The sequence below is a fragment of the Capra hircus genome, chromosome 24 (assembly GCF_001704415.2).
Source record: "Capra hircus breed San Clemente chromosome 24, ASM170441v1, whole genome shotgun sequence".
NCBI lineage: Eukaryota > Metazoa > Chordata > Mammalia > Artiodactyla > Bovidae > Capra > Capra hircus.
In genome coordinates, this window is record NC_030831.1 from 6,263,967 (window position 1) to 6,289,221 (window position 25,255).

The window sequence follows — 25,255 nt, forward strand, 5'->3', positions numbered from 1 at the left end:
TAACTTGGTCGGTCTTCAAGATTCAGCCCCTGACAGTTCACCAACCACAGGTCTCACGCGCCCCCTTGAGTTCCCAAGTTCCCTGAGCTGAATGGATAAAGGTGCCCGGTGTAGTCGGTGAGACCATGCGGGCATCCCAGTGAGCAATGCCCAAGTAGCCCCATAAAACTGACACCACCATGGATCGGTGTTCCCTGGAGTCACATATGATACAGACTGCACACTCGACTCTCAGAAAGTCCGCAGGCAAAGGGGGGCAGGTAAGCGGGTGATGCAAGTTCTTCTAGCATGGAAGTCATGCCTGTGTTTGGAGGTTGTCACAGAAACCAGAGAATACTTGTCCCTCTGAAAGTCCATTCTCCACTGACAACGTCGAGGTGGTTGGCATCCTGAGATAGCCCACCAGGCACAAGCATTCACAGAAAGGTAAACGTGGACAGAGTCATTCTAAGGCAGGCTGCTGTAAAGCATCTTATTTGACAGCTACAGAAGCAGTCTATTGTTGTCTTCATCTTGCAAATGATGAAGGATGCATGCAGAGGTTACTCAAAGTCAGGGGCAGAGATGGACCTTGGCAACAGTTTGTACTCTCTCACCTTTCACCATGTATTTGCTTAACAAATGATTCATCCAGTTAAATGCACATCCCCATTACTGTTGGTGAATAAGGTTGATGACGGACATATTCAATAAGTAAAAGTTACATCAAAGGGTCAAATTATTTCAATACAATTGCTAAATTAACAAAAGATAAGAGAAGTGCCATTGATTTTGAGAAAAATCGGATGTGACCAGTGACAACCGATTTACTATTGAATCATTAAAATATTTGAATACATTTTCATGTATCAAGTTGTATCCCAGTGCAGGGAAGCATTTAATTAGGGATATTCACCTCAAATAAATATGTAAACAATTTATTTTTAAAGTCTATAAATTATTTAGAGATTAGTAGAGTGATTTGATGATTTGCATAACATATTACTTGATAAGCAATTATGTCACAAAGTTCTTTTAATAAAAATGCATAAATTTAATCTTGATATATTTACATAAATTTACATTCCTTTACTTGTTTTTATATTTGGAGTGTCACTAGATGTATCACCATTTACTCAGCTGTTTCCCTATGATGGGCATTAATTTCATTCCATTTGATACATGTTTCTTTAAGTACATGTGCTGATATTTATATGGAAAAGATTCCCAGGAGTAGAATTGTTGAGTTGAAATAAATACACTTTTAATTGTAATATGTATTATGGAAGAGCTATTTGCAAAGAATAACAATTTACATTTTGAAGAAAATGTATCAGAGGGCCATGGGCTGACATCCCCCCTTGGCAATATTATCCTTTTTCAAATTTTTTCTAGGCAGATAAGTGGGAAATAATATCTCATTATTGTTTTAATTTATATTTTCTGACAACTTGGGAGTTTGAATTTTATTCATGTGCTTACTTCCATCAGGATTCAGCCACTCCCTGAATTTCTGTTGCACTCCATCAGATTTCCTATGACTTTCTCTTAAAAACAAGCCACTTATGGTGTCCCCTGACATTTCTTCCCCAACCTGTCTATGAGAAGAGTTTCTTCCCCAACCTGCAGCCACCCATTCTAGAGTCAGTCCTCTTGATTAGCTTAACTTTTCAGGAAAATTCTAGGATGAGTATTCTCTTGTGACCTCCATCAACCTAAGCCTTTTCTTTCTTTCTTCTATCCATCCATTCTATTCTTTTTACTGAGTTCTATTTTTCTGCAGCTTTTTAAGCCTACATATATTAATAAACTTTTGATATCACATAGCCTGCATTCCAATACAAAGTCTTTATTCATTTTAGTTGCTGTAATTTGAAGAATAAACCTCTTTTTCTGATGTGAAACTCCCCACCATCATACAGCAGAGAGGGGTAAAAGTCTTCTGAGGAACAGAAAAATCAACCAAGTCAAGCAGAATTAGGACCAAACCTGACTCATGGAGAGAGCCACGATGAATTCCTCCCTGACCTCAGCAACAAAAGAACACAAAAGGAATGGAACAAGTGGCAAAGCCAAAACTTCCAACAGAGGAAAGAGGTAATTTAGCCTAAGAAAAATTTTGACAAAAATAAATTGTAATGTGAGTATACTGTATAAGGAAAATCATTTAAGCAAATGTTGAACTTAAAAGCACAGCCAAGAAAGAAGTCTACTTCCTTCAGAGAGCTGAAGGAAAATATTGTCCATTTAGAGATAAGCTCATCAGACTATCTTACAGCCATGAAACGTATTTGAGCCATGCATGCAAAGCCGCTTCAATCCTGTCTGAACCATGACCCTGTGGACTGTAGCCCGCCAGGCTCCTCTGTCCATGGGATTCTCCAGGCAAGAACGCTGGAGTGGGTTGCCATTCCCTTCTCCAGGGGATCTTCCCAATCCAGAGATCGAACTCAGGTCGCTTAAGTCTCCTGCATTAGCAGGCGAGTTCTTCATTAGTGCCATTTGGGAAGCCCAAGAAGCCAGGCACACAGCCTTATTAGATCTAGCAACATGCTCTCTAAAAGCAACTTCTGATTTTATTTTGACTTAATTTGATTTCTTGCAGGAAGAGAGACAAGGCTGGAATGTGAATGCCCAATCAACACTGACAAGTGTAATACTTATCCATTTAACACATATTTACACTTAAGTCTCTAAATTATCCCTATAATTATGGTGAATATCATAAGCCTGCACCTGAGAAAAATTAATAAACTAACCATATTGAGGACTTCTTATTAAGATGATACAGCTGGGGAACAGCTACTGACCCATTATAAAACCTTATCCATATCAACATCATTCTTCAGGGACCAGAATAAAACAAATGTCCTTTAAATTATTACAATTTCACACATGACCCCTATAAAACTGAAAACATTTCCACATTTAACCTGACAAAATATTATTATTTTTTAATACAGAGATTAATTTGTGACTCTCCTGGAAACATTAATTAAGCTATGTTTGTTAAGGACCAAATACTAATACAGTCAAGTCAAACAATTAAAGAATTATGCATTAATTAGTTCCTACAGTTTTTGTTGTGGTTGTTAAATATTTACAATATGACAAGAGGAATACATAATGAGTATTAAATTGTCAATGTCCTTATGCTCAAGTCTGGGAGTGTAAATACGCAAACAGGCAACTGACAGGTCATACATGACAAAGAGAACTCTGATCATAATGTGTGTAGCAGGGAGCCTGGCCAACCAATCTGTGACTTCAGCAGCGATTGTCCCAGAAAGATCAGAGCTTGATCAACAATGGCCAGCTACCCTGTTTTGTCCCCTTTTCTTCTGTCTCCCTGCCTCCTCTGCTTCTAACTCATGAGCAAACAGGGAAAGCCAAATTTGCTCCCCAGGTCAGTCACATAGGATACCCTGCATCTGGTTAGCCACCTCCAACTTCCCTTCCCCCATGTCCATATCTTCCAATCAGAGAATGTGATCAGGTTATCACAGATGGTGATGACATGCGTCTGTTTCAGAAGTGTCATGCCCTTCTCCTCTGCTTCCACCAGAGTCTGAATTTCTGTTTCAAATGTGATTCCTGTGATTCAAATGTGACTCATGTTTCTCAAGAACAAGCAACTTGCCCTACTTGCTTCTGAATTGTCAATACCTGTCTCCAAGTACTGCTTCACATTATTTACTAAGATAAAAAGAACTGAATAGCTGGACAGGTGTACCTGGAGAAAGACCAGATGAGAACCAAGAGCCAGACATCCTGGAATGTGAAGTCAACTGGGCCTTAGAAGCATCACTACAAAGAAAGTTAGTGGAGGTGATGGAATTCCAGGTTAGCAATCCTGAAAGATGATGCTGTGAAAGTGCTGCACTCAATATGCCAGCAAATTTGGAAAACTCAGCAGTGGCCCAGGACTGGAAAAGGTCAGTTTTCATTCTAGTCCCAAAGAATTGCAATGCCAAAGAATGCTCAAACTACCGCGCAATTACACTCATCTCACACATTAGTAAAGTAATGCTCAAAATTCTCCAAACCAGGCTTCAGCAGTACATAAACCATGAACTTCCAGATGTCCAAGCTGGTTTTAGAAAAGGCACAGGAACCAGAGATCAAAATGCCAATATCCACTGAATCATCAAAAAAGCAAGAGAGTTCCAGAAAAACATCTATTTCTGCTGTATTGACTATGCCAAAGCCTTTAACTGTGTGGATCCCAATAAACTGTGGAAAATGGTGAAAGAGATGGGGATATCAGACCACCTGACCTCTATCTTGAGAATCCTATATGCAGGTCAGTCAGTCACTCAGTCAGTTCAGTTGCTCAGTCATGTCTGACTCTTTGCAACCGCATGGACTGCAGCATGCCAGGCCTCCCTGTCCATCATCAACTCCCAGAGTTTATTCAAACTCATGTCCATCAAGTTTGTGATGCCATCCAGCCATCTCATCCTCTGTCGTCCCCTTCTCCTCCTGCCCTCAATCCCTCCCAGCATCAGAGTCTTTTCCAATGAGTCAACTCTTTGCATCAGGTGGCCAAAGTACTGGAGTTTCAGCTTTAGCATCAGTCCTTCTAATGAACACCCAGGACTGATCTTCTTTAGAATGGAGTAGATGGATCTCCTTGCAGTTCAAGGGATGCTCAAAAGTCTTCTGCAACACCACAGTTCAAAAGCATTAATTCTTCAGCACTCAGCTTTCTTCACACTCCTACTCTCACATCAATACGTGACCACTGGAAAAACCATAGCCTTGACTAGATGGGCCTTTGTTGGCAAAGTAATGTCTCTGCTTTTGAATATGCTATCTAGGTTGGTCATAACTTTTCTTCCAAGGAGTAAGTGTCTTTTAATTTCATGGCTGCAGTCACCATCTGCAGTGATTTTGGAGCCCGAAAAAATAAAGTCTGACACTCCTTCCGCTATTTCCCATCTGTTTCCCATGAAGTGATGGGACCGGATGCCATGATCTTCGTTTTCTGAATATTGAGCTTTAAGCCAACTTTTTCACTCTCCTTTTTCACTTTCATCAAGAGGTCTTTTAGTTCCTCTTCACTTTCTGCCATAAGGGTGGTGTCACCTGCATATCTGAGGTTATTGATATTTCTCCCAGCAATCTTGATTCCGGCTTGTGCTTCTTCCAGCCCAGTGTTTCTCATGATGTACTCTGCATAGAAGTTAAATGAGCAGGGTGACAATATACAGCCTTGACGTACTCCTTTTCCTATTTGAAACCAGTCTGTTGTTCCATGTCCAATTCTAACTGTTGCTTCCTGACCTGCATATAGGTTTGTCATGAGGCAGGTCTGGTGGTCTGGTATTCCCATCTCTTTTACAATTTTCCACAGTTTATTGTGATCCACACAGTCAAAGGCTTTGGCATAGTTAATAAACAGAAATAGATGTTTTTCTGGAACTCTCTTGCTTTTTTGATGATCCGGCAGATGTTGGCAATTTGATCTCTGGTTCCCCTGCCTTTTCTAAAACCAGCTGGAATATCTGGAAGTTCACGCTGAAGCCTGGCTGGAGAATTCTGAGCATCACTTTACCAGTGTGTGAGATGAGTGCAATTGTGCGGTAGTTTGAGCATTCTTTGGCATTGCCTTTCTTTGGGATTGGAATGAAAACTGACCTTTTCCAGTCCTGGTGGCACTGCTGATCAGGAAGCAATGGTTAGAACTGGACATGGAGCAACAGACTGGTTCCAAATAGGAAAAGGAGTACGTCAGAGCTGTATATTGTCACCCTGCTTATTTAACTTCTATGCAGACTACATCATGAGAAATGCTAGGCTGGAAAAGCACAAGCTGGAATCCAGATTGCCAGAAGAAACATCAATAACCTCAGCTATGCAGATGACACCACTCTTATGGCAGAAAGTGAAGAGAAACTAAAAGGTCTCTTAATGAAAGTGAAAGAGGAGAGTGAAAAAGTTGGCTTAAAGCTCAACATTCAGAAAACTAAGATGAGAATTATGTTTTGTAAATATTTTGTTTACAAATTCTAGCAACTCAGAGTTTCTCTCTAGAAAATGACACCTCTTAAAGTTTTTCTCTAAAATAGGAAGCCACAACATAAATCAGAATAATAGGGAAAATTGATTTGTTAATAACTTGACAAGAGAAAAGACTAAAAAGTGGGAAGAAGATAGGAGAAAGATAACTATCCTCCAGGTGTGAAGTAATGAAGCAGTGGTAAGAGAAGGAGCAACAGTTACCGAGCAGTTTCCATGGAAGTACCAACCGAAATGAAAACAAAAATTGTAAAGTAATTAGCCTCCAATTAAAATAAATAAATTAATGTTTTCAAAAGGTAATGAGATTACTGTTGAAAGAATGTATATCGTTTTTGTATACCTTCTGCCACTTTACCTCTTGATTCTCTAGGGAAACTTTTTTATTTTATTTATTTTATTTTATTTTATTTTCTAGGGAAACTTTAAAACTTTATTTACTTTGTAGGACCCAGTTCATAGCCTCTCAAGATATCTTTCAAATGTAATGTTTGAGAGACAATAAGTTTTCCATTTTTAAATTCAGAGTTTAATGGGGAAAGCGAGATTAAAAAAACAAATATGTATGATTGTACAAGTGGCAAAAGTTTTTAACTTCTGCATATTAGCTAAGTTTCCAAAGATAGTTGTGTGAAAACCTAGAAAAAGTTTCACTCTTCCTATACCTTTATATCTGCCTTCATGCAGAGGTTAGTTATTAGAGACCTTTCAGATTAATTTGTGCCACTTTGTAAATTCTCCGTATTTCACTGCTATATTGAAAAATGTAGTAAAGAATAAAACACATATATTCATAATACTATCCTCTTAATAGAGAAAGTGCCTCTACCTGTCATAGTGCAGAAGGAAGTATTTTTTGTTGGTGTTTTTTATTTTTTAATAGGACATGATTGGTAGATGCTTTTGCTGTTCTTATAAACTCTTTAAATTCTACACTGAAGCAGCAGCTGAGAATTCATTATCAGTGATAATTAATCCTGATAGGAGATGATTTAGCTACTTACAGGGAAAAATGCATTCAAGCAAAGCTCATGATCTGAGTAATTTAGAAAGTTACCTTTGATAAAACATAGCTGGTTGCTCTGGTTTCTGTCAGCAGAGAAAGAGGTTGACTGTGAATTTATATTGTTACTGAACTGATTCTGTTGAAAGATTTAATATTGATTTAGCCTGTAGTAACTTCTATTCTGAATACTGTTTTATTAAAACAGAATGCTTCCCCTGTCAGACTCAATAATGTTAATAAAATGTTTAGTCCTCTTGATCATGTGTATGTGCAGATCTATTTGAAAATTGGCAGTTCTATCAAATATAATAGAGGCAAAAATATACTAAGAAAGTCCCTCTGGTCAGAATAACATATTATTAAATAAGATGCATTAAATATCAATGCAAAATTATATGAATAATATTTTAACACACGTAATTTACTTTATAAGATTTTCCAAGTTAAATTAAATTGTATAATATTTTACTCAAAGACTCACAGAAATAACTTCACAATTTACATTACAAATGGAAAAGGATAAACAGAATTAATTGGACTATCTAGAAAATTAAATCCCATGGACAGAGGAGCCTGGCAAGCTACAATCCGTGGGATTGCAAGAGTTGGACATGATTTAGTGACTAAACCAACATCACTAGAAATGAAATATTATGGACTTAAGCTATTGATTCTATATATTATCTATATTATGTCAAAACACCAAGATATAACAAAAACAGAAAGTGGGTTTAAATGGTTAAAAAAAAAAAAAGTACAGGCACTCCTAAATGATTGGTAGTTTCTAGCTCAAAAGATCTTTCAGTTGTTTAGTATTTAGATTACATATTCACCGTGAATTTTTTTTATTTTTCTACAAATGGTAGAGATATTTCCAGGCCAGTCCATTTAACCTATAATGTCATTTACAAGCATGGGTTTTATTAGCCTGACTTTGGATCTTGGAAGCAGTACCATATAGGGAGGCATGAAAGCAATAGAGAAGCTTCTTTTCTCTTTTTCTTAATTTGATTTTTTTCTTTCTGTTCACAGACACAGCCTATGGTCATATTTTGATTCACAATTTTTTTTTAGAATTTTTGCTTTTCTAGATTATTTAGAATGTTTATAGAAGTGTCATCCTCAACAGCACATTACAGCAACATGTTCAGGTTTGCAGGACCTTTCAATGGCATCCATCTACAAAGTTAATTAGGGTATCTAAGATATCCTAACATCCACTGGATCATTGAAAAAGCAAGAGAGTTCCAGAAAAACATCTATTTCTGCTTTATTGACTATGCCAAAGCCTTTGACTGTGTGGATCACAATAAACTGTGGAAAATTGTAAAAAGGTGTTCTTTGGAAGGACTGATGCTGAAGATGAAACTCCAGTACTTTGGCCACCTCATGCGAAGAGTTGACTCATTGGAAAAGACTCTGATGCTGGGAGGGATTGGGGGCAGGAGGAGAAGGGGATGACAGAGGATGAGACGGCTGGTTGGCATCACCGACTCGATGGACGTGAGTTTGAGTGAACTCTGGGAGTTGATGATGGACAGGGAGGCCTGGCGTGCTGCAATTCATGGGGTCGCAAAGAGTCGGACACGACTGAGCAGTGAACTGACTGAACTGAAGATATTCTAAAGGCATCAGAAGGGAGGGAAAGAGCGAAACAAAAGTATATAACCTTCACTGAATAGCTATTGCTGCTATTGTTTAGTTGCTAAGTTGTGTCTAACTCTTTGCAACCCCATGGACTATAGCCCTCCAGGCCCCTCCATCTATGGAGTTTTCTAGACAAGAATACTGGAGCGGGTTGTCATTTCCTTCTCTGGGGGGTCTCCCTGAACCAGGGATCAAACTCACATCTCCTGCTTGGCAGGCAGGTTGTTTGCCACTGAACCACTAAGGAAGCCTAAATAGCTAATAGCTGTGCTTATAAGATGGATAATGCAACGGCAGCCCACTTCAGTGTTCCTGCATGAAGAATCCCGAGGAGAGAGGAGTCTCGTGGGCTACAGTCAATGGGGTCGCAAAGAGTCGGACATGACTGAAGTGACAGCACGTGCTGATAAGAACGATGCGACTACCCCCAGATCTTCAAATACAGATAATGTTTTTCTGTTAAAACATTCAGTAAATTTTTTTTTTAATTCAGTAAATTCCCTGTGATGGAAGAAGATGGTGGTAACTAGAAACAAAAGAACTTATGACTCTAGACTCAATGTTTCTTTGCAAATACATACTTACAAATATATGAATACATACATGGGTGCATGCATATGTGTACATGTGATATGTGATCCACTGTCAGTATTAGAAGATGAGGGGAGAGAAGGTGGAGGGGAGCATCTTTATGGGGACAATTTTAGTCACATCCTGCCTTTCGAAACATGAAGTCCCAGTTATGTATCTTACACTATTCCCAAGAGGAAATTTGTCAACCCAGTTTAGGAAGCTTATTATAAAGCAAGTAGCCATCTTTCTGAAAGGTGCCCTTCCTGGAGCAGCTCAGCAAAGACTTGGAAAGTGTCCTCCAGCTTATTTCTGACCATCAGCACCAGAGCCTGTCACTGTGGTAGGTGGCCTCTCTGCCCTGGGAAACATAACACATTTCATTCATGCACCTTCAAAGAGCACCAAGTACCAAAGAAGTCCTGGGGCAACTTTAGTGAAGGTTGTGTTTTCTGTGAAGGCAGTTTTATGTCCAGGAAATTCCATGGGGATCATGGAGTCACATCCAGTCAGAGCTTCACTTGCTTGTTTGCTTCCGTCTCTCTCCCTGTTTTCTCCTCATCCCATTCAGAGATGTGAAACCTGCCTTCTCCTACCTAAATAGTGTCAAAGAGAAGTGATTTGACATAAGGAAACCCATAGTTTTATTCCATTTCTGCCACTATCCAGCAGTGTCATGTATCAGACAATTTCCTTCTTTTTCTGCCCTTGACATGACAATGAAATGCTTCGATCCTTGGAGTGTAATAGAATTGAGAGTCGCTTCTAAGAGCTGCAGCAGAAAATCGGTGAAGGATGAAGTGTTCCATGAGGAACTGGCTGATTGGCAGAATTCTACTGAGCTATCTTTTTAGCCCACTTTCCTACAACTTCCTCAAATATGTCCTGCAACAATTTCCTGAAATATGCCCTGCCAACCTTTGTTCTAACAGAGAGCATGAGCTCCAAGGTGAGGAGATAGGGCTCACCCTTGGGCAAATAGAATAATTCATTGCAGGTGAATTTGGCACTTATTTTGTTACTTATTTTCAAATTTACCCTTTACCTCCCTACTTTATTTTCATGATGCTACATTTTGCTTATGCAAGGAATTCCAAAGCAAATTAATATGACAGTCAATCTTCCTTCCATCCTAAACTCTAAAACTCTGAATTCCTTTACAAAGATCTCCCTAGTTAAAGCTATGGTTTTTCCAGTATTCAGGTGTGCATTTGGACCATAAAGAAGGCTGAGTGCTGCTGAAGAATTGATGCTTTTGAATTGTGGTGCTGGAGAAGACCCTTCAGAATCCCTCAGACTGCAAGGAGATGGAACCAGTCAATCCTAAATGATATCAGTCCTGAAGATTCACTGGAAGGATTGAGGCTGAAACTGAAACTCTAATACTTTGGCCACCTGATACAGAGTTCACTTATTGGAAAGAAAAAAAAAAAAAACTGATTCTGGGAAAGACTGAGGGCAGGAGGAGAGGAGGTGACAGAGGATGAGCTGGTTGGATAGGATCACTGAGTCAATTGACGTTAAGTTTGAGCAAACTGCTGGAGATAGTGAAGGACAGGGAAGCCAGGTGTGCTGCAGTCCATGAGGTCACAAAGAGCCAGACACATTTTAGCAACTGAACAATACAATGCAAAGATCTTATTCATATGCTATTTTTTCATCTATCTTAAATGTACATAGCATTGTTTTACATCTTAACTTTTGACTCCAAGTATATATCACAGCAATTTCACCATATCTGAATAGACACGTTTATCTTATTCTTCTGAATGGCTTTAGCAGTGTTGTACTTCATTAGACTGACTTATCATAATTATCTATCTGCCAAACTAGGGAGAGAATTATCCATTGTCTCCAGTCTTTTACTATGATTATGCCACAAAGACTTATACATATATCTACATGCCACAAAGACTTATAAATATCTCCATGTCTGTTGGAAAACTGTCCACCAACAAAATTTCTGGATCAAAATTTAAATGTATTGTCATTATTCTGTCTAAATTGTGCCAGTTATGACCTATGATAAATTTTGTCTCCATGGAATAAAATGTGCTGCGTTGCAGATAAGCAGTCACTCAAGTTGGATGAAAGCAGCACAGTATTGTTTAGTGCACTGAATCTGGTCAATGTATTTAAATCCCACAGTTTTAATTCAGTGGTAGAGCGACTTGAAGATGTACAAATCCCCTTGTTTGAATTTCCCCACCTATAGATGTTTGTAAAAATACCTGCCTAGTAGACTCTTTTAAATGTTTAATGAGATCATCTTCGCTAAAGTCATTTAAAACACTGTCTAGTACACAGTGATTCCTCAAAAAATGCCAACAGCTTCTCAACCATATCATCACCACCAACCACACAATATTCATTTGCAACCACACTTTGACTGTCTGTCTGCCTAACAGTTTTGAGTGATGAGTATACCCTTACATTGTCAACTAATATTTTTATTTGAAAGCCTGGATATTGAGCTTCCCTGGTACCTCAGCTGCTAAAGAATTATCCTGCAATGCAGAAGACCCCAGTTGGATTCCTGGGTCAGGAATATCTGCTGGAGAAGGGATAGGCTACCCACTCCAGTATTCTTGGGCTTCCCTGGTGGCTCAGCTAGTAAAGAATCCACCAGCAATGCAGGAGATGTGGGTTCAATCTCTGGGTTGGGAAGATCCCCTGGAGAAGGAAAAGGCTACCCACTCCAGTATTCTGGCCTGGAGAATTCCATGGACTGTATAGTCCTTAGGGTCACAAAGAGCCAGACATGACAGAGTGACATTCACTTTCACTTTTATACACTTACATTGTCAACTAATATTTTTCATTGAGAGGCTGAATGTTGAGCAGGTTTTATTTTGTTATATCCATGGTGTGCAAACTGTGGGAGCATATGGCTCCTAATTAGGCTCAATCATGATGGAGAATAACTGTTTAAGGGGTCAGTTAGCACCCCTCTAGAGGTTACACTATTTCATAAACACAACAAGTGCACAACTCTGTAAGACGTGACTTAACTAAGCGAGGTGTAGGAGGCATATCGCTAGTGACAGTATTTAACACGCTGGCATTGCTTTTTAGCTACAGTTGTAGAATTGCCACAAAGATTCCATCACTGACAACAGAGTGAAATATTGATACAGTAATTAGTTTTCTGTGCCATATGTTTCGATTTTTTGCATATAGTTATTATGCAGCACAGATTCCTCAGAAGACACTTCGGAGAACAGGAATCACAGCAAGATGTCAAGATTTTGCTAGAAAGAACTGGAATCTTCCCCGATGTGACCCAAATAGAAACAATTTGCTACTGCACCCGTCATCTTTGATTTAGTATGACAGATGTTCAAAGAATATAAGGACCTGGCCGGAAAGAGGCAAGCAGAATAACCTTTTCTCTTCCCTTTGCATTCTCTCCTTCATTTCTACCCTTATCCTCAGCCTGGTTGATAGTTTTGTGATTGATAATGAATACCCGGCATCTACAGAAAGAAGCCTTGCTTTTGTCTTCAGCAGTGATGTGAAAGCAGAATCATTAATCATCCCTGCGTATGTTTTATAGCAATGATTCTGGTCTTTATAAATATTTGAAGACATAATTATGCAATAGGTTGTAAAACATCTTGAATTACTGAAGTTTTTGCTTTTACAATGCCCATCCTTCTAGAGATGCTGGCTGACCTGTAGACCATCAGGAACTGAAGAATTACCCTTACCCCACCTGGATGATAATACTACACTCAGGAGGAATAATAAAGACACTTAACCAGAAATTATGTAGCAGTTCAGCACAGGGAGGGATGCTATTTAAGGAAAGGAAGAACAATGCACTTGTTTTACTTTGTCAAGAACCTCATATACTAAAATGTGCTATACAGATGAGCATAATGATCAATTTGAAGCATAAAATTTTTTTGTTGAAAACAAAATGACACATTATACTCTCTACAGGTTGACTCTCTCTAAGAACTGCTGAATCACAAGGAGGCATGTTATCTGAAAACTGCATCACCAGTGCCATTCTATTTATGACATAAAGCCACCCACTGCCCCCCCTACCACTGTCCTAGGAGGTCCAGAACAGAACACTTGTCTTAAGTCTATAAATATGTGTGCAGGTTATTATGTTTTCTAAGTATATTCATACTGCTAAATGTTAATACGTGGTTCTTATTACCTAGGATGGGTTCCAGCATCCACGCTGTCTCTGGAGGGTGGGCAGGAGTGTGGGAGGGGTTTGGGGAGGAGGCAGTGAGGCCAGGCAGGGGGAGAGGGACCAGTGATTGGATCTCGGTTGGCCATTGATCTGAGCAGCCCTTTGGGATTCTTGACTGTGCTTCTGTTACCCCTTTCCCTAGAGGGAGAACTTCTTCTCAGAAAGCACATGTTGGTGCTACTGAAAATATAAGACTATTTCCATCCACTCAAGTAAATTAAAAACAATATTGCCCAAAAAGAGCAGCATTTCACCACCTGGAGGCAATCAGGGTTGAAGGGAAATAGTAACTGTGACATACTACAAACGTTTTAGGGCTTCCCTGTGGACAGACAGTAGTGAACCTCCCCCAATTTGGGAAACCCAGGTTTGATCTCTGGGTCAGGAAGATCCCCTGGAGAAGGGAATCACAACCTGCTCCACTATTCTTGCCTGGAGAATCCCATGGACAGAGGAGCCTGGTGGGCTACAGTCCGTGGGGGTTGCAGAATCAGACACAACTGAGTGACTAACACTGATTGAATGATAAATGTTTTAGTCTGAGGTTGGATGGAGATTCTTATTTTTAAATCAATTTACTCATCTTTTTCTTGGGTCTGCTGTCTAGCTCTTGGGTGAGTTTCTTCTACTGAAAATGGGTATAATAAACCCCATATATATTAGTTTCTTACTGCTGCATAACCATCACCACAAATCCAACAGCTTACAACAACACCCATCTCTCAGCAGTTTGCATGGGTTAGGGTTCTGAGCTGGTTTGGCTGGGCTCACATCTTGCTAAGCTGCAACCAGGTGACAGCCACTGCTGGGGTGATGAGGGGCTCAACTGGGGAAGGGCGCCAATCCAAGTTCCCTCAGGTTGCTGGCTGAAGTTATTTCCATGTGGCATAAGATTCACATCACTTTACTTCTTCAAAACCAGACAGGAAAAGAAAAAAAGACTGCTCACAGCAGCATCGTATATCCATCCCATCATCTTTATACTATGCTAATGATGAAAAACAAGTCACAGGTTCTACCCACACCTGAGAAGAAGGTGTGAACTCCAGGAGGTGAGCAGCCTTGGGCCATATTAAAGTCTGTTCATATGAAACTCTGTCAGCCTGTAGAGTGAAGTATGTGCCTACGAGTGCTGTGATGGAGAGCTGGAAAAATACCATATATGAAATAATTGTTTAGTAGATTACAAACAGCTCACAGGTGAACAATATGACTTACATTCTCCCTCTGAAAATCACTCAGTCGTGTCTGACTCTTTGCAACCCCATGGACTGTAGCCTACCAGGCTCCTCGGTCTGTGGGCTTTTCCAGGCAAGATTACTGGAGTGGGTTGCCATTTCCTTCTCCAGGGGATCTTCCCAACCCAGTGATCAAACCCAGGTCTCCCACATTGTAGGCAGACTCTTTACAGTCTGAGCTACCAGGGAAGATCAGCATTTAAAAGAATGCTATCATTACACTGAGTTGACAAAATGTAGGGCTTCCCAGGTGGCTCAGTGGTAAAGAATCTGCCTGCCAATGTAGGACCTGAAGGAGACATGGGTTCAACCCATGGGTCAGGCAGATCTGCTGGAGGAGGAAATGACAACCCACTCTAGTATTCTTGCCTGGAAAATCCGATGGACAGAGGAGCCTAGCGAGCTACAGTCCATAGGGTGGGCAAAAGTCGAATGCAACTGAGTGTGAACTTATGGCCAAAAGTTCATTCATTTCCATCTTATAGAAATGAACTTTTCCATAATATCTTAAGGAAAAACACAGATGAACTTCCAGGCCTACTCAATATAAAGCACCTGAAGAGAGTGACAGACTGACTTGAAATTTGATAACAGCCTGGTATGGACTGAATACTTGTGTATCCCCCTATCCATTCCTATGTTCCAGTTTTGACCCTCAACACATTGCTGTGTGAAGGTAGGACCTTTGGGAGGTAATAAGGCTTAGATCAGAAGTGTGGGGCCCACAGCATAAAATTTGTGCCCTTATAAGAGGAGGAAGACAGGGCAGAGCTCTCTTGCTCTCTGCCATTTCAAGATACATTAAGAAAGTTTCCTTCTCTGAGTCAGAAAAAGGGCTCTCACAACGCAGAGGACATGAGTTTGATTCCTGGTCAGGGAAATAAGGTCCCACATATTGTGTAGCAACTAGCCTAGGCGCTACAACTAGAAAATCTGCATGCCACAACTAAGACAGGAAATAATTTGGGGGGCTTCCCTGGGGGCTCAGATGGTAAAGAATCTGCCTACAATGCAAGAGGCCTGGGCTTCACCCCTACATTAGGAAGATTCTCTGGAGGAGGAAATGCTAAGCCACTCTAGTATTCTTGCCTGGAGAATTCCATGGACAGAGGAGCCTGGTGGGCTACAGACCATGGGGTCGCAAAGAGTGATGAACACACACGCAGGACCCAAACCTGCCAGCACCTTGATTTAGGACTTTCCAGCCTCCAGAACAGTGAGAAATAAACACCTGTCTCTCAAGCCATCCAATCTATGGCATTTTGTTACAGCAGTCCAATCTTGCTGACACAACAGCCCATATTTTTTCTTCTGTACTATCAAATTTGTGCTGAAATCTCTTCACTGTTTGTATAGAGATTGCTGAACTGAATTTTAGCTATTACATAATATAAAGCAGTGGATCTCAACCATGAATCATTTTCTCTAAAACTTTTTGAAAATTAAAGAAGGAAGTTACACTTTATTGAGCAATTTATGTTCAATATGTTTTTCCCTGAGTCTATCAAGAATGTGAAAGGAAATGAAGGACTTAATTCCCCTCTAGAAAGCCACATATAGTGCAGTCTTAAAAGGCACATGTGTACTGCATGGGAAAATATCCCATCCACACTAGTCATGTCAGCTGCAGATTTAAATGACAAAGCAGTGGAGAACAGGGCCTGAATAACTGGAACCACGGGAAGAGGAATCAAGGTAATAAGGCTTCTAAAAAGGATTTTCTGTTGCCTTTTCAGGCAAGCCCACATGGGAAAGGCTCTGGAAAACCATTTCTTTTCAGGATACACAACTCAAGTGAAGCTGATAATTATTTAGCAAAGCATCTAGCTTGAACGGATAGTTTATGTACTAAAATGCAAAGTAACAAGTGATTTATACTGCCAGTGAGTAGGCTTTAATATGTGTCTATCCATTTACTTGTTTCCCCTACTTGCATGAAATGAATGCTGACTGCATGCCAGCTGCATGAAAGGTTTGGAGGACTGGATGGAAATGTATATGGCATGGTTTATAAGAGCAAAGTGCTAAGATCTGTTCAGATATTCCTAGAAATATGCTGGTTTGAGACTCACTTTCTGATGGAAAGTGAAGCAGACTATTCATAGCAGACAAGGAGGGTGAGCATTTGGGGATGTTTTCTGTGTATAGAACATCTGCTTCCTGGACGATTTCCAAACCTCCAGGGGATATCAATGGGTAAGGATCCTCTTTGCTCCCTTGGAAAATTCCTTGTCTGTCGCTAGGAGTGTTGGTCAGTCTGATGACCAAGCATCCCTGGAGAATTAAGCTAGGAGAACAGCAAAAGTTTCACTCAGGAAAATATGGAAAGCATGTCAAGCACCATTTATACAATAGGTGTCACAAACACACACTGTCCCAACATGGTTTTCATTCACTTTGTTTTCCCTCTCTGTGATATTTTTTTTTCTTTTTATTATATGTAGTACTAGCTTGCAAACTCGTCCAAAACCCACAGATATCCATGACATTTCAGGGGAAAAGAAAAATAATATTCCTCTGCCAGAGAAGCATAAACTTCAGATGACAGATTGTGTGGTTAATAGGGAATGTCCCACACAGAAACTGAGATCTTTTGAGTTCTGGTTCTGCCTCTCACTGATGGAGGGCCTCTGTCTGGATCTGTCATTCTTAATCACTGTGGGTCAAATTCTTTTGACAATAAAATTACAAGGACAGAAATTTTACTCAAAACAGCACCAGTGTGGATCCAAAATGGGTTGCTCTTGTCAGAATTGACAGGCAAAATATCTTAAAAATCCATCCACAGAAATTTAAAGGATCCCAAAAAGTTGAGGTTAAGAATTTAAGATCATCCCAGGAGAAGGAGAGGGTGGGATGAATGGAGAAAGTAACACTGACACATATACCCTAATATACATGACCACGTGTAAAGTAGATAACCAGCGGGAAGCTGAAGTGTAAACACGGGGAGCCCAGCCTGGCACTGTGTGATGACCTGGAGGGGTAGGTTGAAGAGGGGGGGGAGGCTCAAGAGGGAGCATATATATGTATAATCACGGCTGATTCGCCCTGTAGTATAGCAGAAAGCAACACAATGTTGCAAAGCAATTTTCCTTCAATTAAAAAAATAAATTTAAGGAAAAAAAAATTAGATAACCTGGATTCTGCAACATTTCTGTTCTCTGACACGGTCCCAACAGTATGAATCCCTTCCCTATGAAAACGGAACAATTTGGAACAAATGAACAAAGAACTAGATCCTCAGGTTTAGCCTTGGTTTGCTCCTTAAATGAAAATATAAACTTTCTGGAACTGGTGAGGTTTTAGATAGCATTCTTCTCCACAAGAGAACTCCCATGATGTGATTTGGCATTTAAACATCCAAGTCAATATGCGGTTAGATAAACAGTGCCAATAAAATGCCACTAATATATTCCTCCATGGAAGTAAAAATCATTTTAACAACCAAAGTGTTTTCATATTGGTCAAAGAAGAGCTTTAGGCAAAGTAAAAGCAGCTTTCATTAAATAATAATTGAATAATAAAATAAGGAAAGTCATTTAAACTTTAGGCTAAGAAAGAAATTCTCAGAAATGTTAATAACTTAAACTCCACTCTTACTGGATTTGCTTAAATTTAGAAAATAAAAATAACTTTAAAAAAATCTGAGCAAGAGTGGCTACCATCTCTTCAAATTTAATGTATCTAAGCCAAAATAATCACAGTCCCAAATATTTAATACATCACCCCAAAAGTGGGTGCAAAGTACAGTGAGGTTATAAATGAGGGGCGAAAATGGAATCTTAGTCACCACATTGTATAACTGATAGTTTTTTAATCAAATGATTTTTTCTGAGTTTCCTTTAAGTACATTTTCTGACATAACACTCAATATGTTTATACCATTTTACTAAGCATGAAATTATCTCTATATATAACTCCAAGCAAAATAAATTGAGTCCTATAATTTTCGTGAGCATTTTAGCAGGAATGAAATCTCCAGATGACAAGTGACATCAGTTGATGCCCAATCCATTTCTGAAAGTCTTACACATCATTATTTCTCATGATTGCCAGACACCTGTCGCAGTTGCTTTAAATGTGAGAGAACATCTTAATGCTTTCAGACATTGAGTCTATGGTGAATAGTACTCTACCACGATTCTACCATTGGAAGAAAGAAAAATTGGAAGATCAGAAAATTGGAATCTTCTCAAACCACAGGCCATTATTAACCCCTGTAATGAATTAAAATTTTCTCTTTTTAATAATGGATCCATCTTTAATAATCATTCTACTCAATCAATATAAAAATTTGAAGTTTTTAAGAACATGATTGTCTGGTGTTTAGTCACTAAGTTTTACCAACCCATGGATTGCAGCCCTCCAAGCTCCTTTGTCCATGGGATTTCCCAGATAAGAATACTGGAGTGGGTTGCCTTTTCCTTCTCCAGAGGGTTTTCCTGACCAAGGGATGGAACCCATGTCTCCTACATTGGTAGGCAGATTCTTACAACTGAGTCACCAGAGAAATCTCCTGGTATATGAAGCTAATTTTTTTCAACAATTTTATGCTCCTGAATATAAAATACCAGTTAATGATGAAACTTTTTTCCATGATAATGAGATTATATTTTATATAAAACTTCTCCATCTCCATTGTGGATGAGACAGGAAAGGAGCATTCCTTAGGTATAGAGCAGATAAGGATTATGGTCAGGTCAGATTCAGATTAATTAAAAATGATAAAATAATCTAACTTTGACTAAAAAGATGAAGGCCAGTCTCTTGAAACGATTGGACAGACACTTATGGTGCCTACCAGAAGTCCATTCCTCTTTCTTTCTTAGAAACAGAATCCCAGTTTTAGGCAGCACTGTCTCTGAAACAAAATGCTTCCAGAATCACTAAAAGAGGTTCTGGCTGCTAAAAAGCAACTGGAAATCACAGAAGAGCTTTTGAAATCTTGCCAACAGGTTTCCATTTGTTTCTTTGTGTGTGTGTTTAATTTTTGCCTTTGCACCTTGAGACAGAAGATGAAAGTCACAAGCACATTGTAGAAAAGTGAAAATACAGCCAGATCCTGGGATGGCCATGACACAGACTGCTAAGGTTGATTGGCTGCTTTGGGCAAAAGTGGGTAAGATGACTTCCTTTTTGCCTAAACCCTTGTAGGTAGTTTCTGCTATGCGCTACAGTCTGAGCAAACATTAAGAATTACCCAGCAGACATCACAGTACACCCAGAGCTGCTGCTGCTGCTAAGTCGCTTCAGTCATGTCTGACTCTGTGTGACCCCATAGACAGCAGCCCACCAGGCTTCTCCGTCCCTGGGATTCTCCAGGCAAGAACAATAGAGTGGGTTGCCATGTCCTTCTCCAATGCATGAAAGTGAAGATTGAAAGTGAAATCACTCAGTCGTGTCCGACTCTTAGCGATCCCATGGACTGCAGCCCACTGGGCTCCTCCACCCATGGGATTTTCCAGGCAAGAGTACTGGAGTGGGTCGCCATTGCCTTCTCTGGCGCCCAGAGCTACCTACACCTAATACAACAAAGGTAAAGGGAGTGTGTCTTCATCCTAGTCATGGCTATTCATATTGCATATTTCTAGAAAGATACACAATATATCAGCATCATATATTTTTTTCTGTTTTACCTAAAGTGATAATGCCTTTAGAGTAATGCTTACCAAAATATCAATAACAAGTCACTGCATTTTATGATTCAGCATTTATAATAGTAGGAAAACTCTTTAAGAGTATAAAGATAAGGTGTCCATATGTGTGTGGATTTATCTCTGGGCTTTCTATTTTGTTCCATTGATCTATATTTCTGTCTTTGTGCCAGTACCATACTGTCTTGATGACTGTGGCTTTGTAGTAGAGCCTGAAGTCAGGCAAGTTGATTCCTCCAGTTCCATTCTTCTTTCTCAAGGTTGCTTTGGCTATTTGAGGTTTTTTGTATTTCCATACAAATCTTGAAATTATTTGTTCTAGTTCTGCGAAAAATACCGCTGGTAGCTTGATAGGGATTGCATTGAATCTGTAGATTGCTTTGGGTAGTATACTCATTTTCACTATATTGATTCTTCCAATCCATGAACATGGTATATTTCTCCATTTATTAGTGTCCTCTTTGATTTCTTTCATCAGTGTTTTATAGTTTTCTATATATAGGTCTTTAGTTTCTTTAGGTAGATATATTCCTAAGTATTTTATTCTTTTCGTTGCAATGGTGAATGGAATTGTTTCCTTAATTTCTTTTTCTACTTTCTCATTACAAGTGTATAGAAATGCAAGGGATTTCTGTGTGTTGATTTTGTATCCTGCCACTTTACTATATTCATTGATTAGCTCTAGTAATTTTCTGGTGGAGTCTCTAGGGTTTTCTATGTAGGGGATCATGTCATCAGCGAATAGTAAGAGTTTTACTTCTTCTTTTCCAATTTGGATTCCTTTTATTTCTTTTTCTGCCCTGATTGCTGTGGCCAAAACTTCCAGAACTATGTTGGATAGTAGCGGTGGAAGTGGGCACCGTTGTCTTGTTCCTGACTTTAGGGGAAATGCTTTCAATTTTTCACCATTGAGGATAATGTTTGCTGTGGGTTTGTCATATATAGTTTTTATTATGTTGAGGTATGTTCCTTCTATTCCTGCTTTCTGGAGAGTTTTAATCATAAATGGATGTTGAATTTTGTCAAAGGCCCTCTCTGCATCTATAGAGATAATCATATGGCTTTTATTTTTCAATTTGTTAATGTGGTGAATTACATTGATTGATTTGTGGGTATTGAAGAATCCTTGCATCCCTGGGATAAAGGAGGCAAGAATATAAATGGAGTAAAGACAATCTCTTTAACAAGTGGTGCTGGGAAAACTGGTCAACCACTTGTAAAAGAATGAAACTAGATCACTTTCTAACACCACACACAAAAATAAACTCAAAATGGATTAAAGATCTAAACGTAAGACCAGAAACTATAAAACTCCTATAGGAGAACATAGGCAAAACACTCCCTGACATAAATCACAGCAGGATCCTCTATGATCCACCTCCCAAAATACTGGAAATAAAAGCAAAAATAAACAAATGGGATCTAATTAAAATTAAAGGCTTCTGCACAACAAAGGAAAATATAAGCAAGGTGAAAAGACAGCCCTCTGAATGGGAGAAAATAATAGCAAATGAAGCAACTGACCAACAACTAATCTCAAAAATATACAAGCAACTTATACAGCTCAATTCCAGAAAAATAAACAACCCAATCAAAAAATGGGCCAAAGAACTAAATAGATATTTCTCCAAAGAAGACATATGGATAGCTAACAAACACATGAAAAGATGCTCAACATCACTCATTATTAGAGAAATGCAAATCAAAACCACAATGAGGTACCATTTCACACCAGTCAGAATGGCTGTGATGTAAAAGTCTGTAAGCAATAAATGCTGGAGAGGGTGTGGAGAAAAGGGCACCCTCTTACACTGTTGGTGGGAATGCAATCTAGTACAGCCACTATGGAGAACAGTGTGGAGATTCCTTAAAAAACTGGAAATAGAACTGCCTTATGACTCAGTAATCCCACTGCTGGGCATACACACAGAGGAAACCAGAATAGAAAGAGACACATGTACCCCAATGTTCATTGCAGCACTGTTTATAATAGCCAGGAAATGGAAACAACCTAGATGTCCATCAGCAGATGAATGGATAAGAAAACTGTGGTACATATACACAATGGAGTATTACTCAGCCAGTGAAAAGAATACATTTGAATCAGTTCTAATGGGATGGATGAAACTGGAGCCGATTATGCAGAGTGAAGTAAGCCAGAAAGAAAAACACCAGTACAGTATACTAACACATATATATGGAATTTAGAAAGATGGTAATGATAACCCTGTATGCGAGGCAGCAAAGGAGACACAGATGTGTAGAGGGGACTTTTGGACTCTGAGGGAGAGGGAGAGGGTGGGATGATTTGGGAGAATGGCTTTGAAACATGTATACTATCATGTAGGAAATGAATCGCCAGTCTATGTTCGACACAGGATACAGGATGCTTGGGGCTGTTGCACGGGGGTGATCCAGAGAGATGATATGGGGGGGAGGTGGGAGGGGGGTTCATGTTTGGGAACTCATGTACACCCGTGGTGGATTCATGTCAATGTATGGCAAAACCAATACAGTATTATGAAGCAAAAATTAAAAATTAAAAAAAAGGTTAAAAAAAAAGAGTATAAAGAGTGGAAATAATGTTTTTTAGCTGTGGAAATAATACATGCAGTCAGTCAGTTTACTCGCTGAGTCATGTCCAACTCTTTGTGACCCCATGGACTGCAGCATGCCAGGCCTCCCTGTCCATCACCAACTCCCGGAGCTTACTCAAACTCATGTGCATTGACTTGGTGATGCCATCCAACCATCTCATTCTCTGCCATCCCCTTTTCCTCCCGCCTTCAATCTTTCCCAGAATCAGGATCTTTTCCAATGATCAGTTCTTCGCATCAGGTGGCCAAAGAATTGAAGTTTCACCTTCAGCATCAGTCCTTCCAATGAGTATTCAGGACTGATTTCCTGCCTGACTGACAGCTTTAGAAGTTTTCATATATAACAAAAGCCATAATTTCCAAGCAAAATTAATTGCTTTCAAAGCAGCAAACATAACCACAAATTAAACAAATAATATTCTCATGGTGAAAGCTCAAGAACTAAAGAGCTTTATCAATACAAAGTGTATCATTTCTTAAATAATACCCTACTATTCTCTAAGTAAGTGTTTTTTAATGTGGGAATTCCATATCTGAAATATAATTTACACTGATTTTTTTTTTCTGTTGCTGTTAAATGTTCAAGTTGTGTGTTTCAAAAATACCTTTGGACATAGACATTTCTAGTACTTATAATTAAACACGACATATAAAGGCATTTTGGATGTTAGCATATTGATAATAAATAAAAGCGTTGCTCATATATGCTCTTTGATATTATTGGAAAACTTGCAGAAGGAAATACATTGTCTTGGATGAATTCAATGCTACTTTCTGATTACGCTATTGTATATGATACTAAAGTAAAAACTACAAAAAGAATTTAGTTTACTTTTCATACAATATATTATATCAGAATACACAATCTCAAAGGCACAATTTAATCAAGAGGCAAGAAGATTAGAGACAGCACTGATATAGAACATGAGGTTGACATGTATTCACGGTCACCATCTAGACACTCCCTCCACCCTCCATCATATCCTACTGTTTCCCCATATTTCTCCCTAGGCTGAAAGACACCCCAACACACACACACACACATACATACAACACACATTCATTCTCAAATGCACTTGGTAGTTTTCCTCCCTTTTCATCAGCAACTGTTCTCCTTAATAGCGAAAACTACAAAAGCAAACGCAATACTCACTAAGCAGCAATCTCAACTGAGTGCATTAACATCCTCCTGAATAAGGCAGCTCAGCGCCGATGATTTTAAAATACAAATTGACTCTCTATTTAAATGAAGTCTCACCAATAGGAACTTGATTTTATAAAATATAAAATATGACCTCTGTGAGGAATTCCTACCAGGAAGGCTACTGACAGTGTCTTCCTAATTTTTAAGAGCCACTTTATTCATTTCCTCATATAACCAAATATGTGCCTTGCAGTGTGCTGTATGAGCAGGATAGAAAACACAAAATGATAGGTATCCTACTCAGGAAGTTCAGGAAAATGGGAAAGAAAGCACAAAAGAAAAATGAGGAAAAAAGCTTCTTTGGAAATTGACAGAGATGGTAAAAGACAGTAAGTGGTCAACATAAAGTAATAATAATATTGACCATAAAAGTTTTCTGAGAAATACACAAAATAATGTATTAACACAATGCTTACTACATGTCAGTAATTTAGTGCTCTATTTACTGAATTACCATTTGCAATGTGCTCATTTTTTCCCTGTAGCCCCCTAAAACATGTCGTCGCTCAGTCATGTCCGACTCTTTTTGACCCCATGGACTGTAGCCTACGAGGGTCCTCCATCCATGGGATTTTCCAGCCAAGAGTACTGGAGTGGGTTTGGAGATAAAATCCTGCAAAAGGCAGAGTCCAATCTGGGCTCCAGTGTATATGTCTTTTTTTTTTTTTTTTGCAAAATTTCACAGGCGTTGGGCCTGAAAGTGAATGTGATAGTTGCTCAGTCGTGTCCAACTCTTTGCAACTCCATGGACTATACGGTCCATGGAATTCTCCAGGCCAGAATACTGGAGGGGGTAGCATTTCCCTTTTCCAGGGTATCTTCCCAACCCAGGGATCAAACCCAGGTTTCTGGCATTCCATGTGGATTATTTACCAGCAGAGCCACAAGGGAAGCCCCGGGCCTATTAAAGTTAAAGGCAAAAAGTTTTATTGCCAAAATTAAATAAAGAATAAAGAAATTACAAAAGAGAAGTTTGTGAATTATGAGCATCACTTATAAAGCAAAGTAGAGCTGACTAAAAGTAAACCATGAGCCTCTCTTTAAGTAATATTTATGGAAGAAATTATGTAGATTGATATAAATACAGAGATGAAACACAATGACCAACAAATCATAATTATCAGAG